Below are 14,050 nucleotides of genomic sequence, written 5' to 3'. Positions count from 1 at the left end.
GCTTGCTTGGCTTCAGAGCCTGACAAAATAATGGCGCTTGGCTTCACCCCCTGGCCCGCTTGGCTTCACCACCCGGCCCAACAATGGTGCTTGGCTTCACCACCTGGACTGCTTGGCTTTAACGTCCGGCAAAACAATGGCGCTTGGCTTCACCGCCTGGCGCGCTTGGCTTCACTGCCCGGCCCAACAATGGCGCTTGGCTTCACTGCCTGGCCCGCTTGGCTTCATCGCCTGGCAAAACAATGGCACTTGGCTTCACCGCCTGGCGTGCTTGGCTTCACTGCCTGGCCCAACAATGGCACTTGGCTTCACCGCCTGGACTGCTTGGCTTCATCGCCCGGCAAAATAATGGCCCTTGGCTTCACCGCCTGGCCCGCTTGGCTTCACTGCCCGGCCAAACAATGGCGCTTGGCTTCACCGCCTGGCCCGCTTGACTTCATCACCCGGCAAAACAATGGCGCTTGGCTTCCCCACCTGGCCCGCTTGGCTTCACTGCCCAGCCCAACAATGGCACTTGGCTTCACTGCCTGGCCCGCTTGGTTTCATCGCCCGGCAAAAAAATAGCTTGGCTTCACCGCCTGGCCCGCTTGGCTTCATTGCCCAGCAAAACAATGGCGCTTGGCTTAATCGCCTGGCCCACTTGGCTTCACTGCCCGGCCAAACAATGGTGCTTGGCTTCACCTCCAGGCCCGCTTGGCTTCATCGCCCGGCCAAACAATGGCGCTTGGCTTCACCGCCTGGCCCGCTTGGCTTCATCGCCCAGCAAAACAATGGCGCTTGGCTTCATCGCCTGGCCCACTTGGCTTAACTGCCCAGCCCAACAATGGCGCTTGGCTTCACCGCCTGGCCTACAATGGCGCTTGGCTTCACCACCTGGCCCGTTTGGCTTCACTGCCCGGCCCAACAATGGCGCTTAGCTTCACCAACTGGCCCGCTTGGCTTCACTGCCCGGCCCAACAAAGGCGCTTGGCTTCACCGCCTGGCCCGCTTGGCTTCATCGCCCGGCAAAACAATGGCGCTTGGCTTCACCACCTGGCCCGCTTGGCTTCACTGCCCAGCCCAACAATGGCACTTGGCTTCACTGCCTGGCCCGCTTGGTTTCATCGCCCGGCAAAAAAATAGCTTGGCTTCACCGCCTGGCCCGCTTGGCTTCATTGCCCAGCAAAACAATGGCGCTTGGCTTAATCGCCTGGCCCACTTGGCTTCACTGCCCGGCCAAACAATGGTGCTTGGCTTCACCTCCAGGCCCGCTTGGCTTCATCGCCCGGCCAAACAATGGCGCTTGGCTTCACCGCCTGGCCCGCTTGGCTTCATCGCCCAGCAAAACAATGGCGCTTGGCTTCATCGCCTGGCCCACTTGGCTTAACTGCCCAGCCCAACAATGGCGCTTGGCTTCACCGCCTGGCCTACAATGGCGCTTGGCTTCACCACCTGGCCCGTTTGGCTTCACTGCCCGGCCCAACAATGGCGCTTAGCTTCACCAACTGGCCCGCTTGGCTTCACTGCCCGGCCCAACAAAGGCGCTTGGCTTCACCGCCTGGCCCGCTTGGCTTCATCGCCCGGCCAAACAATGGTGCTTGGCTTCACCTCCAGGCCCGCTTGGCTTCATCGCCCGGCCAAACAATGGCGCTTGGCTTCACCGCCTGGCCCGCTTGGCTTCATCGCCCAGCAAAACAATGGCGCTTGGCTTCATCGCCTGGCCCACTTGGCTTAACTGCCCAGCCCAACAATGGCGCTTGGCTTCACCGCCTGGCCTACAATGGCGCTTGGCTTCACCACCTGGCCCGTTTGGCTTCACTGCCCGGCCCAACAATGGCGCTTAGCTTCACCGCCCGGCAAAACAATGGCACTTGGCTTCACCCCTTGGCCCGCTTGGGTTCATCGCCCAGCAAAACAATGGTGCTTGGCTTCATCGCCTGGCCCACTTGGCTTCACTGCCCGGCCCAACAATGGCGCTTGGCTTCACCGCCTGGCACGCTTGGCTTCATCGCCCGGCAAAACAATGGCCCTTGGCTTCCTCGCCTGGCCCGCTTGGCTTCATTGCCTGGCAAAACAATGGCGCTTGGCTTCATCACCTAGCCCGCTTGGCTTCATCGCCTGACCCGCTTGGCTTCACTGCCCAGCCCAACAATAGCGCTTTGTTTCACCGCCTGGCCCGCTTGGTTTCATCGCCCGGCCAAACAATGGCGCTTAGCTTCACCGCCTGGCCCGCTTGGCTTCATCGCCTGGCCCGCTTGGCTTCACTGCCCGGCCCAACAATGGTGCTTGGCTTCACTGCCTGGCCTGCTTGGCTTCATCGCCCGGCAAAACAATGGCGCTTGGCTTCACCGCCCGGCCCAACAATGGCGCCTGGCTTCACCCCCTGGCCTACAATGGCGCTTGGCTTCACCGCCTGGCCTACAATTGCGCTTGGCATCAACACCTGGCCGGCTTGGCTTCACTGCCTGGCCTAAAATGGCGCCTGGCTTCACAGCCCAACCCAACAATGGCGCCTGGCTTCACAGCCTGGCCCGCTTGGCTTCACCGCCCGGCACAACAATGGTGCTTGGCTTCACCACCTGGACCGCTTGGCTTCACTGCCCAGCCAAACAATGGCACTTGGCTTCACCACCTGGCTCACTTGGCTTCATCGCCCGGCAAAACAATGGCGCTTGGCTTCACCGCCTGGCCCACTCGGCTTCACCGCCCAGCAAAACAATGGCGCTCGGCTTCATCGCCTGGCCCATTTGGCTTCATCGCCCGGCACAACAATGGCGCTTGGCTTCATCGCCTGGCCCGCTTGGCTTCATCGCCCGGCACAACATTGGCGCTTCGCTTCATCACCTGGCCCGCTTGGCTTTGCCGCCTGGCCCAACAATAGCGCTTAGGATTGTTAAATGGACTTTTTTTTTTTTTTTTTTTTAGGTTTAAGTTTTTTTTCAGGCTCAAAGACTGGCTATGCAGGTGAAGAACCTTTGATAATGATGAATGAGCGCATCCTGTTTAGGTGGGGAAAATGACGCTTGGCTTCACTGCCTGGTCTACAATGGTGCTTGACTTCACTGCCTGGCATGCTTGGCTTCACCGGACAGACCACTTGGCTCAACCGCCCGGCCCAAACATGACACTTGGCTTCACCCCCGGCCCAACATTGGCGCGCTTGGCTTCACCACCTGGCCTACAATGGCGCTTGGCTTCACCGCCTGGCCTACAATGGCGCTTGGCTTCACCACCTAGCCGGCTTGGTTTCACCGCCTAGCCTAAAATGGCGCTTGTCTTCACAGCACAACCCAACAATGGAGCTTGGCTTCACAGCCTGGCCTTCTTGGCTTTAGTGCCCAGCTTACAACGGCGCTTGGTTTCACCACCTGGCCCGCTTGGCTTCAACGCCCGGCAAAATAATGGTGCTTGGCTTCACCATCTGGCCCGCTTGGCTTCACCGCCCGGCTTACAAGGGCGCTTGGCTTCACCTCCTGGCCCGCTTGGCTTTACCGCCCAGCACAACAATGGCGCTTGGCTTCACCGCCTGGCCTGCTTGGCTTCACCGCCCGGCCCAACAATGGCGCTCGGCTTCACCACCTGGCCTGCTTGGCTTCAGTGCCTGGCTTACAATGGGGCTTGTCTTCACCGTCTGGCCCGCTTGGCTTCGCCGCCTGGCTTACAATGGCGCTTGGCTTCACCACCTGGCCCGCTTGGCTTTACCGCCCAGCACAACAATGATGCTTGGCTCCACCGCCCGGCCTAAATATGACGCTTGGCTTCACCGCCTGGCACAATAATGGCCCTTGGCTTCACCACTGAATTTCAAGTGTCATCAGTCATGACTGACTACTAATAGGCTAGCTGGAGTGAGAGGAGTTGGCCAAAAACTATTTCAGAAGGAAGGGCAACCTCTGGCGCGGCGAAAAACCCGTAAGTTCAATGCCCAAAATGTTGAAGTAGGTTTCAAATTGCTTCTCTTAGTAATCCAACTCAAATATAAGTCATGACACCACTAATAGGCTAGCTGAAGTTGGCCGAAAGCTATTTCAGAAGGAAGGGAAACCTCTGGCGCGGCGGAAAAACCCGTAAGTTCAATGCCCAAAATGCTGAAGTAGGTTTCAAATTGCTTCTCTAAGTAATCCAACTCAAATATAAGTCATGACACCACTAATAGGCTAGCTGGAGTTGGCCGAAAGCTATTTCAGAAGGAAGGGCAACCTCTGGCGCGGCGGAAAAACCCGTAAGTTCAATGCCCAAAATGCTGAAGTAGCTTTCAAATTGCTTCTCTAAGTAATCCAACTCAAATATAAGTCATGACACCACTAATAGGCTAGCTGGAGTTGGCCGAAAGCTATTTCAGAAGGAAGGGCAACCTCTGGCGCGGCGGAAAAACCCGTAAGTTCAATGCCCAAAATGCTGAAGTAGCTTTCAAATTGCTTCTCTAAGCAATCCAACTCAAATACAAGTCATGACACCACTATTAGGCTAGCTGGAGTTGGCCGAAAGCTATTTAAGAAGAAAGGGCAACCTCTGGCGCGGCGGAAAACCCGTAAGTTCGATGCCCAAAATGCTGAAGTAGGTTTCAAATTACTTCTCTAAGCAATCCAACTCAAATATAAGTCATGACACCATTAATAGGGTAGCTGGAGTTGGCCGAAAGCTATTTCAGAAGGAAGGGCAACCTCTGGCGCGGCGGAAAAACCCATAAGTTCAATGCCCAAAATGCTGAAGTAGGTTTCAAATTGCTTCTCTAAGCAATCCAACTCAAATACAAGTCATGACACCACTAATAGGCTAGCTGGAGTTGGCCGAAAGCTATTTCAGAAGGAAGGGCAACCTCTGGCGCGGCGGAAAAACCCGTAAGTTCAATGCCCAAACTGCTCAAGTAGGTTTCAAATTGCTTCTCTAAGCAATCCAACTCAAATATAAGTCATGACACCACTAATAGGCTAGCTGGAGTTGGCCGAAAGCTATTTCAGAAGGAAGGGCAACCTCTGGCGCGGCGGAAAAACCCATAAGTTCAATGCCCAAAATGCTGAAGTAGGTTTCCAATTGCTTCTCTAAGCAATCCAACTCAAATATAAGTCATGACACCACTAATAGGCTAGCTGGAGTTGGCCGAAAGCTATTTCAGAAGGAAGGGCAACCTCTGGCGCGGCGGAAAAACCCATAAGTTCAATGCCCAAAATGCTGAAGTAGGTTTCCAATTGCTTCTCTAAGCAATCCAACTCAAATATAAGTCATGACACCACTAATAGGCTAGCTGGAGTTGGCTGAAAGCTATTTCAGAAGGAAGGGCAACCTCTGGCGCGGAGGAAAAACCCGTAATTCAATGCCCAAAATGCTGAAATAGGTTTCAAATTGCTTCTCTAAGTAATCCAACTCAAATATAAGTCATGACACCACTAATAAGCTAGCTGGAGTTGGCCGAAAGCTATTTCAGAAGGAAGGGCAACCTCTGGCGCGGCGGAAAAACCCATAAGTTCAATGCCCAAACTGCTCAAGTAGGTTTCAAATTGCTTCTCTAAGCAATCCAACTCAAATATAAGTCATGACACCACTATTAGGCTAGCTGGAGTTGGCCGAAAGCTATTTCAGAAGGAAGGGTAACCTCTAGCGCGGCAGAAAAACCCATAAGTTCAATGCCCAAAATGCTGAAGTAGCTTTCAAATTGCTTCTCTAAGTAATCCAACTCAAATATAAGTCATGACACCACTAATAGGCTAGCTGGAGTTGGCCGAAAGCTATTTCAGAAGGAAGGGCAACCTCTGGCGCGGCGGAAAAACCCGTAAGTTCAATGCACAAAATGCTGAAGTAGGTTTCAAATTGCTTCTCTAAGCAATCCAACTCAAATATAAGTCATGACACCACTAGTAGGGTAGCTGGAGTTGGCCGAAAGCTATTTCAGAAGGAAGGCCAACCTCAGGCGCGGCGGAAAAACCCGTAAGTTCAATGCTCAAACTGCTCAAGTAGGTTTCAAATGGCTTCTCTAAGGAATTCAACTCAAATATAAGTCATGACACCACTAATAAGCTAGCTGGAGTTGGCCAAAAGCTATTTCAGAAGGAAGGGCAACCTCTGGCGCGGCGGAAAAACCCGTAAGTTTAATGCCCAAAATGCTGAAGTAGCTTTCAAATTGCTTCTCTAAGTAATCCAACTCAAATATAAGTCATGACACCACTAATAGGCTAGCTGGAGTTGGCCGAAAGCTATTTCAGAAGGAAGGGCAACCTCTGGCGCGGCGGAAAAACCCGTAAGTTCAATGCCCAAAATGCTGAAGTAGCTTTCAAATTGCTTCTCTAAGCAATCCAACTCAAATACAAGTCATGACACCACTATTAGGCTAGCTGGAGTTGGCCGAAAGCTATTTAAGAAGAAAGGGCAACCTCTGGCGCGGCGGAAAACCCGTAAGTTCGATGCCCAAAATGCTGAAGTAGGTTTCAAATTACTTCTCTAAGCAATCCAACTCAAATATAAGTCATGACACCATTAATAGGGTAGCTGGAGTTGGCCGAAAGCTATTTCAGAAGGAAGGGCAACCTCTGGCGCGGCGGAAAAACCCATAAGTTCAATGCCCAAAATGCTGAAGTAGGTTTCAAATTGCTTCTCTAAGCAATCCAACTCAAATACAAGTCATGACACCACTAATAGGCTAGCTGGAGTTGGCCGAAAGCTATTTCAGAAGGAAGGGCAACCTCTGGCGCGGCGGAAAAACCCGTAAGTTCAATGCCCAAACTGCTCAAGTAGGTTTCAAATTGCTTCTCTAAGCAATCCAACTCAAATATAAGTCATGACACCACTAATAGGCTAGCTGGAGTTGGCCGAAAGCTATTTCAGAAGGAAGGGCAACCTCTGGCGCGGCGGAAAAACCCATAAGTTCAATGCCCAAAATGCTGAAGTAGGTTTCCAATTGCTTCTCTAAGCAATCCAACTCAAATATAAGTCATGACACCACTAATAGGCTAGCTGGAGTTGGCCGAAAGCTATTTCAGAAGGAAGGGCAACCTCTGGCGCGGCGGAAAAACCCATAAGTTCAATGCCCAAAATGCTGAAGTAGGTTTCCAATTGCTTCTCTAAGCAATCCAACTCAAATATAAGTCATGACACCACTAATAGGCTAGCTGGAGTTGGCTGAAAGCTATTTCAGAAGGAAGGGCAACCTCTGGCGCGGAGGAAAAACCCGTAATTCAATGCCCAAAATGCTGAAATAGGTTTCAAATTGCTTCTCTAAGTAATCCAACTCAAATATAAGTCATGACACCACTAATAAGCTAGCTGGAGTTGGCCGAAAGCTATTTCAGAAGGAAGGGCAACCTCTGGCGCGGCGGAAAAACCCATAAGTTCAATGCCCAAACTGCTCAAGTAGGTTTCAAATTGCTTCTCTAAGCAATCCAACTCAAATATAAGTCATGACACCACTATTAGGCTAGCTGGAGTTGGCCGAAAGCTATTTCAGAAGGAAGGGTAACCTCTAGCGCGGCAGAAAAACCCATAAGTTCAATGCCCAAAATGCTGAAGTAGCTTTCAAATTGCTTCTCTAAGTAATCCAACTCAAATATAAGTCATGACACCACTAATAGGCTAGCTGGAGTTGGCCGAAAGCTATTTTAGAAGGAAGGGCAACCTCTGGCGCGGCGGAAAAACCCGTAAGTTCAATGCACAAAATGCTGAAGTAGGTTTCAAATTGCTTCTCTAAGCAATCCAACTCAAATATAAGTCATGACACCACTAGTAGGGTAGCTGGAGTTGGCCGAAAGCTATTTCAGAAGGAAGGCCAACCTCAGGCGCGGCGGAAAAACCCGTAAGTTCAATGCTCAAACTGCTCAAGTAGGTTTCAAATGGCTTCTCTAAGGAATTCAACTCAAATATAAGTCATGACACCACTAATAAGCTAGCTGGAGTTGGCCAAAAGCTATTTCAGAAGGAAGGGCAACCTCTGGCGCGGCGGAAAAACCCATAAGTTCAATGCCCAAACTGCTCAAGTAGGTTTCAAATTGCTTCTCTAAGCAATCCAACTCAAATATAAGTCATGACACCACTATTAGGCTAGCTGGAGTTGGCCGAAAGCTATTTCAGAAGGAAGGGTAACCTCTAGCGCGGCAGAAAAACCCATAAGTTCAATGCCCAAAATGCTGAAGTAGCTTTCAAATTGCTTCTCTAAGTAATCCAACTCAAATATAAGTCATGACACCACTAATAAGCTAGCTGGAGTTGGCCAAAAGCTATTTCAGAAGGAAGGGCAACCTCTGGCGCGGCGGAAAAACCCGTAAGTTCAATGCCCAAAATGCTGAAGTAGCTTTCAAATTGCTTCTCTAAGTAATCCAACTCAAATATAAGTCATGACACCACTAATAGGCTAGCTGGAGTTGGCCAAAAGCTATTTCAGAAGGAAGGGCAACCTCTGGCGCGGCGGAAAAACCCATAAGTTCAATGCCCAAACTGCTCAAGTAGGTTTCAAATTGCTTCTCTAAGCAATCCAACTCAAATATAAGTCATGACACCACTATTAGGCTAGCTGGAGTTGGCCGAAAGCTATTTCAGAAGGAAGGGTAACCTCTAGCGCGGCAGAAAAACCCATAAGTTCAATGCCCAAAATGCTGAAGTAGCTTTCAAATTGCTTCTCTAAGTAACCCAACTCAAATATAAGTCATGACACCACTAATAGGCTAGCTGGAGTTGGCCGAAAGCTATTTCAGAAGGAAGGGCAACCTCTGGCGCGGCGGAAAAACCCGTAAGTTCAATGCACAAAATGCTGAAGTAGGTTTCAAATTGCTTCTCTAAGCAATCCAACTCAAATATAAGTCATGACACCACTAGTAGGGTAGCTGGAGTTGGCCGAAAGCTATTTCAGAAGGAAGGCCAACCTCTGGCGCGGCAGAAAAACCCGTAAGTTCAATGCCCAAAGTGCTCAAGTAGGTTTCAAATGGCTTCTCTAAGGAATCCAACTCAAATATAAGTCATGACACCACTAATAAGCTAGCTGGAGTTGGCCAAAAGCTATTTCAGAAGGAAGGGCAACCTCTGGCGCGGCGGAAAAACCCGTAAGTTCAATGCCCAAAATGCTGAAGTAGCTTTCAAATTGCTTCTCTAAGTAATCCACCTCAAATATAAGTCATGACACCACTAATAAGCTAGCTGGAGTTGGCCGAAAGCTATTTCTGAAGGAAGGGCAACCTCTGGCGTGGCGGTAAACCCATAAGTTCAATGCCCAAACTGCTGAAGTAGGTTTCAAATTGCTTCTCTAAGTAATCCAACTCAAATATAAGTCATGAGTTATCATAAGATATTCATGAAGTACTGATGACCTTTGAATTGAGATGAAAATAAAATAGAAAAGAGGAGGGAAAGAAGAAGGGTCGTGGGAACCAAGCCTGCAATAATGGATGTAGGCAATACCCACCTGATGAGCCCCTTGGTAAGGGCGAAACCCTATGTATGTCACTCTGGTAGTAGTATGTATGAATTAATTTATATATATAAGTGTATATATATATATATATATATATATATATATATATATATATACATATATATATATATATATATATATATATATATATATATATATATGTATATATATATATATATATATATATATATACATATATATATATACATATATATATATATATATATATATATATATATATATATATATATATGCATGGATATTTGCACACAAACTCAGACACACATGAAGGCCCACACCACCATATAGATTATCCGTATAGCTTTTATCTGAAGGGAATGTGTAATTAGAATCCCATTGACTTTCGACTGTTGGCCATCAGAGGGCTCTTCTTACAGCTTCAACTATTCTAAACCGTATTTGATGGAACCTACATTGTTCAAAACTCAAGTGCCTACGGCCGGCTCATAATACCTGAAGCTGTAAGCATCACCCTCCAAAGGCCAACTCTCAACATTCAATGGGATTCTGATTATACGCTCCCTTCTAGCAGAAAGCCGTATAGATAATCTCTGCGGTGATGTGTGGGCCAAGTGTGTGCTAGATTATGTGGGGACATAATGTGTATAATATATACATATTATATATATATATATATATATATATATATATATATATATATATATATCTTCTTTATCTGCATCTTTTTCCACTTCTATGTGGGGTCGATGTTTCTGGCCAGCGTTCTCCATCTACCTCTGTCTCATACATCATCACCTGTTAATCCCTTGGATGGAAGGTCATCCTTGATACAGTCCATCCACACACACAAACACACACACACACATACACACACACACACATATATATATATATATATATATATATATATATGTAATATATATACATGTATAAGTTTAATATATATATATATATATATATATATATATATATATATACATATATATATATATGTATATACATATACATATATGTATGTATATATATATATATATATATATATATATATATATATATATATGTTTAGATATATATATATATATATATATATATATATATATATATATGTTTAGATATATATATATATATATATATATATATATATATATATATATATAATATAATATAGGCTACAAACCTAGTTGGAAAAGCAGAATGCCATATGGCCAAGGGATCCAACAGGGAAAATAGCCCCGTGAGGAAAAGTAATTAACAAAATCACAAATCTTAAGTAATCTGTATTTTTCCTAACAGTACTTACTTCGAACTACTTTCTTAGGAGTATCTGGGATTCTCCTCCCAACCGACCAGATTTTTGAGTAATTTACCCTATCTCCGTTTTCTCTAGTGGGTCCCTCCGTGGTGGATGCATACTCGCCCTGAGGCGACCCGGGTCAGAGTGCGAGAGCATGGACCTAGGTCTCGGTCGTCAGTAAGCTTTGGTAACTATACATTCAAACTTCTGTAAGACACTCGGGGAAGGCTGGGCGGGCCATAACCCGAAAGTAGTTCGAGGTAAGTACTGTTAGGAAAAATACAAATTACTTAAAATTTGTGATTTGTTGCAACACGGAGTACTTACCTCAAACTACTTTCTTAGGAGACTTATACCTTAGGAGGAGGTTAGTGAACTTACAGGTCGGGAGACCCGAAATGAAACTTTCTGATAGAACCTAGATAGGAGGCTAGGTTCTGACAGACCACAAAAAAACGGGATAGGAGACTCGGGGAGAACTACGCAAAAACCTCTTTATTTAGTGCTACTGTAACTCACCTCTTTATAATCTTCATCCAAGCATGGGCGTCTCCAATGATCAACTCTCACATGGGCGGAGGATAAGGAAAGGGAACAGGGGGAAGCAGGAAAGGGGGTGGTAAGGAGGAACTTGTGTCGCTTGGAATTACTTCCCACGATCTTCCCAGGGGCTTTGACCTTAAACCTGTTGAAGCGCGGAAATGACCGGTCCGATGGAGAAGGAGTCCAGGGACTTCCTTGTACAGTCTTTCAGGTAATGGGCAGTAAACGTAGACTGCCTGGCCCACGTACCTGCTTTCAGGATCTGGCCCAATGCCATGTTCTTGTCGAAGGCCAAGGAGGTGCTGAGACCGCTGTCATGGGGTCGAGGTTTACCTGGCAACGTGGAACCGTCACTGTCATAAGCCCTCTTTATGACCTGTCTGAGCCAGAAGGAGATGGTGTTTCTGGACACCGCTTTCTTAACCGGGCCTGCGGAGACGAACAGACTCTTGATCTCAGGGCGAAGTCTGGCTGTCCTTTCTAGGTACTTTCTGACCGACCTGACCAGGCATAACAACAAGTCTTCTGGATTGTCCGAACATGGGATAGCTGGGACCGAAAAGGTTTCGAACTTGGGATCCCAGAAGGCCGGATTTTGGGTCTTGGCTACAAAGTCCAGGAGAAACTTAAAACTCAGGTCTTTCCAACACTTCGAGTGTGAGACCTCGTACGACAGCCCGTGCAGCTCACTGGCTCGTTTGGCGGAAGCATATACTACATACAAGCAAATTTACACTATTGACCTAAAATTCATATGAACTAGTCATTTCACGAAATCCCCGGGCTATAAAACCAGTCATTTCGCGTAATTCCTGGAAATTTTAGTCATTTCGCGAAATCCCTAAGTGAATCAGTCATTTCACGAAATGTCTAAAATATTTAGTCGCGAAATGCCTGGTTACACAGTTTGCCTGTAACATATATACATCAACTGGTGACTAATGATTTACCGCTTGACAGAGATAATCAGGCAAAAATTCTTACTTCTGAAATAAACAAATTATTTCGTCTGGCCGATGTGTTAACGTCCCTGACTGGTGAATGCCAACTGGGGTTCGAGTCCATCTCAAACTCGTTTGTTTCTTTGGTCGCTGCAACCTCATCATCCTTGGGAGCTAAGGATGGGGCGGTTTGGGGGAGCCTATGGGTCTATCTGCTGAGTCATCAGCAGCCATTGCCTGGCCTTCATTGGTCCTAGTTAGGGTGGAGAGGGGATTTGGGCGCTGATCATATGTATATATGGTCAGTCTCTAGGGCATTGTTCTGCTCGATAGGGCAATGTCACTGTCCCTTGCCTCTGCCATTCATGAGTGGCCTTTAAACCTTTAAATGAAACATACTTTCTGTTGAAATATATACTAAACCAATTTCCCTTGTTTCAGAAGCTCATTCTAGGAGACTAATTCTCAAGTCCATAGCCTCACAGTTCGATGTATTTGGTATCAACCTTCCATTGTTTAATAGATAATTAAAGTTACTAACTTTAATATCCTCACAAGATGTTTTTCCCATTTTGGAAATAGGAAATTGTAATTCAATTTATTTGCATAAAACAGACGATACGCTAGAAGATATGAAAAATAGAAAAATGACTTCATTGACCTTGTCTATGTCATGTCCAAATATCTTTATTATCAATGTTAGATTTCCCATCAATCTTTGAATGGATTCCATGAATGAGTTCAGTCACTAATATTGGATTTCAGGGTGCTTACAGAGTTATGAAATCAAACGGCATGAGATAGATTCTAAGCTTCAAGTTTTCTTATCGAGCAAATATCAAAGCAAGCGCGCTTCTAGCAACATGCAGTACAATTAAACAATAGACAGTTGTAGTTGCTAACACTAAGAAAAGTAAGGGGAGTAAAGAAGTGCTTTTTCTAATGCAAAGGAAGAAGAAGAAGAAGAAGAAGAAGGCGAAGAAGAAGAAGAAGAAGAAGAAGAAGAAGAAGAAGTGATTTGTGATCAACACATCAAAGTTAAATACCGATTTCTTCGAAGTAGTTGAGGAACAAATCCTGGGGGCAATCTCTCTCTCTCTCTCTCTCTCTCTCTCTCTCTCTCTCTCTCTCTCTCTCTCTCTCTCCTCAGCCAATCGAACAAAGTAATTACAGTGTGACTCGCTACCTTAGAAGACAAGTTTGAAATGGTGTTTGGAGACTACAATACTTGTGTTTGTGTTATAAGGCCAATTCATATCCCTGCCAGGATCCAAGGCATTTCTTTACCTTAAATATATGTGATCCTTTTGTCTATCCACAGAACAGATAAGCTGATAAAAAGAACTTTTGATTGTGATATGCACCAAAGGAGACTTCAGGTAACAAAATAAAATCTTTATAATGAATAGAATTGGCTGAAATTACGATGGTGACGTTTTATTATGATATAAAGAAAAACAATGTAGATTATGATGAAAATCTGACTTAGTTTAAAATTTTTAAAGGCCACTCATGGATGGCAGAGGCAAGGGACACTGACATTGCCATAGCAAGCAGGACAATGCCCCAGAGACTGACCATATATACATATGATCAGCGCCTAAGCCACTTCTCCATCTAAGCTAGGACCAAGGAGGGTCAGGCAAGGTCTGCTGATGACTCGGCAGGTAGACCTACAGGCTCCCCCAAACCACACCATCCTTAGCTCACAAGGATGGTGAGGTTGCAGCGACCAAAGGAACTAACAAAGTCGAGTGGGATTCGAACCCCAGTCTGGCAATTACCAGTCAGAGACGTTACTAAATAGGTCATCACAACCCTAGTTACTGTAAGGGTAAAAGAGACTCTTTAGCTATGGTAATAAGCTCTTCTAGGAGACGGACACTCCAAAATCAAACCATTGTTCTCTAGTCTTAGGTA

The 14,050-nt window shown here is 46.6% G+C and overlaps 1 protein-coding gene across 1 annotated transcript in view; it reads right to left on the bottom strand.

The window, feature by feature from the left end:
* The window catches only part of LOC137629532 (NAD kinase 2, mitochondrial-like), a 144,858-nt gene that overhangs the window by 130,192 nt on the left and 616 nt on the right, over nt 1-14,050 (bottom strand). The window lies entirely within an intron of this gene.

Source organism: Palaemon carinicauda, chromosome 37 (genome assembly GCF_036898095.1).
Source record: "Palaemon carinicauda isolate YSFRI2023 chromosome 37, ASM3689809v2, whole genome shotgun sequence".
Classification (NCBI taxonomy): Eukaryota; Metazoa; Arthropoda; class Malacostraca; order Decapoda; family Palaemonidae; genus Palaemon; species Palaemon carinicauda.
Note: the sequence above shows the minus strand (reverse complement) of the source record. Positions and strands in the feature narration are given on the sequence as shown.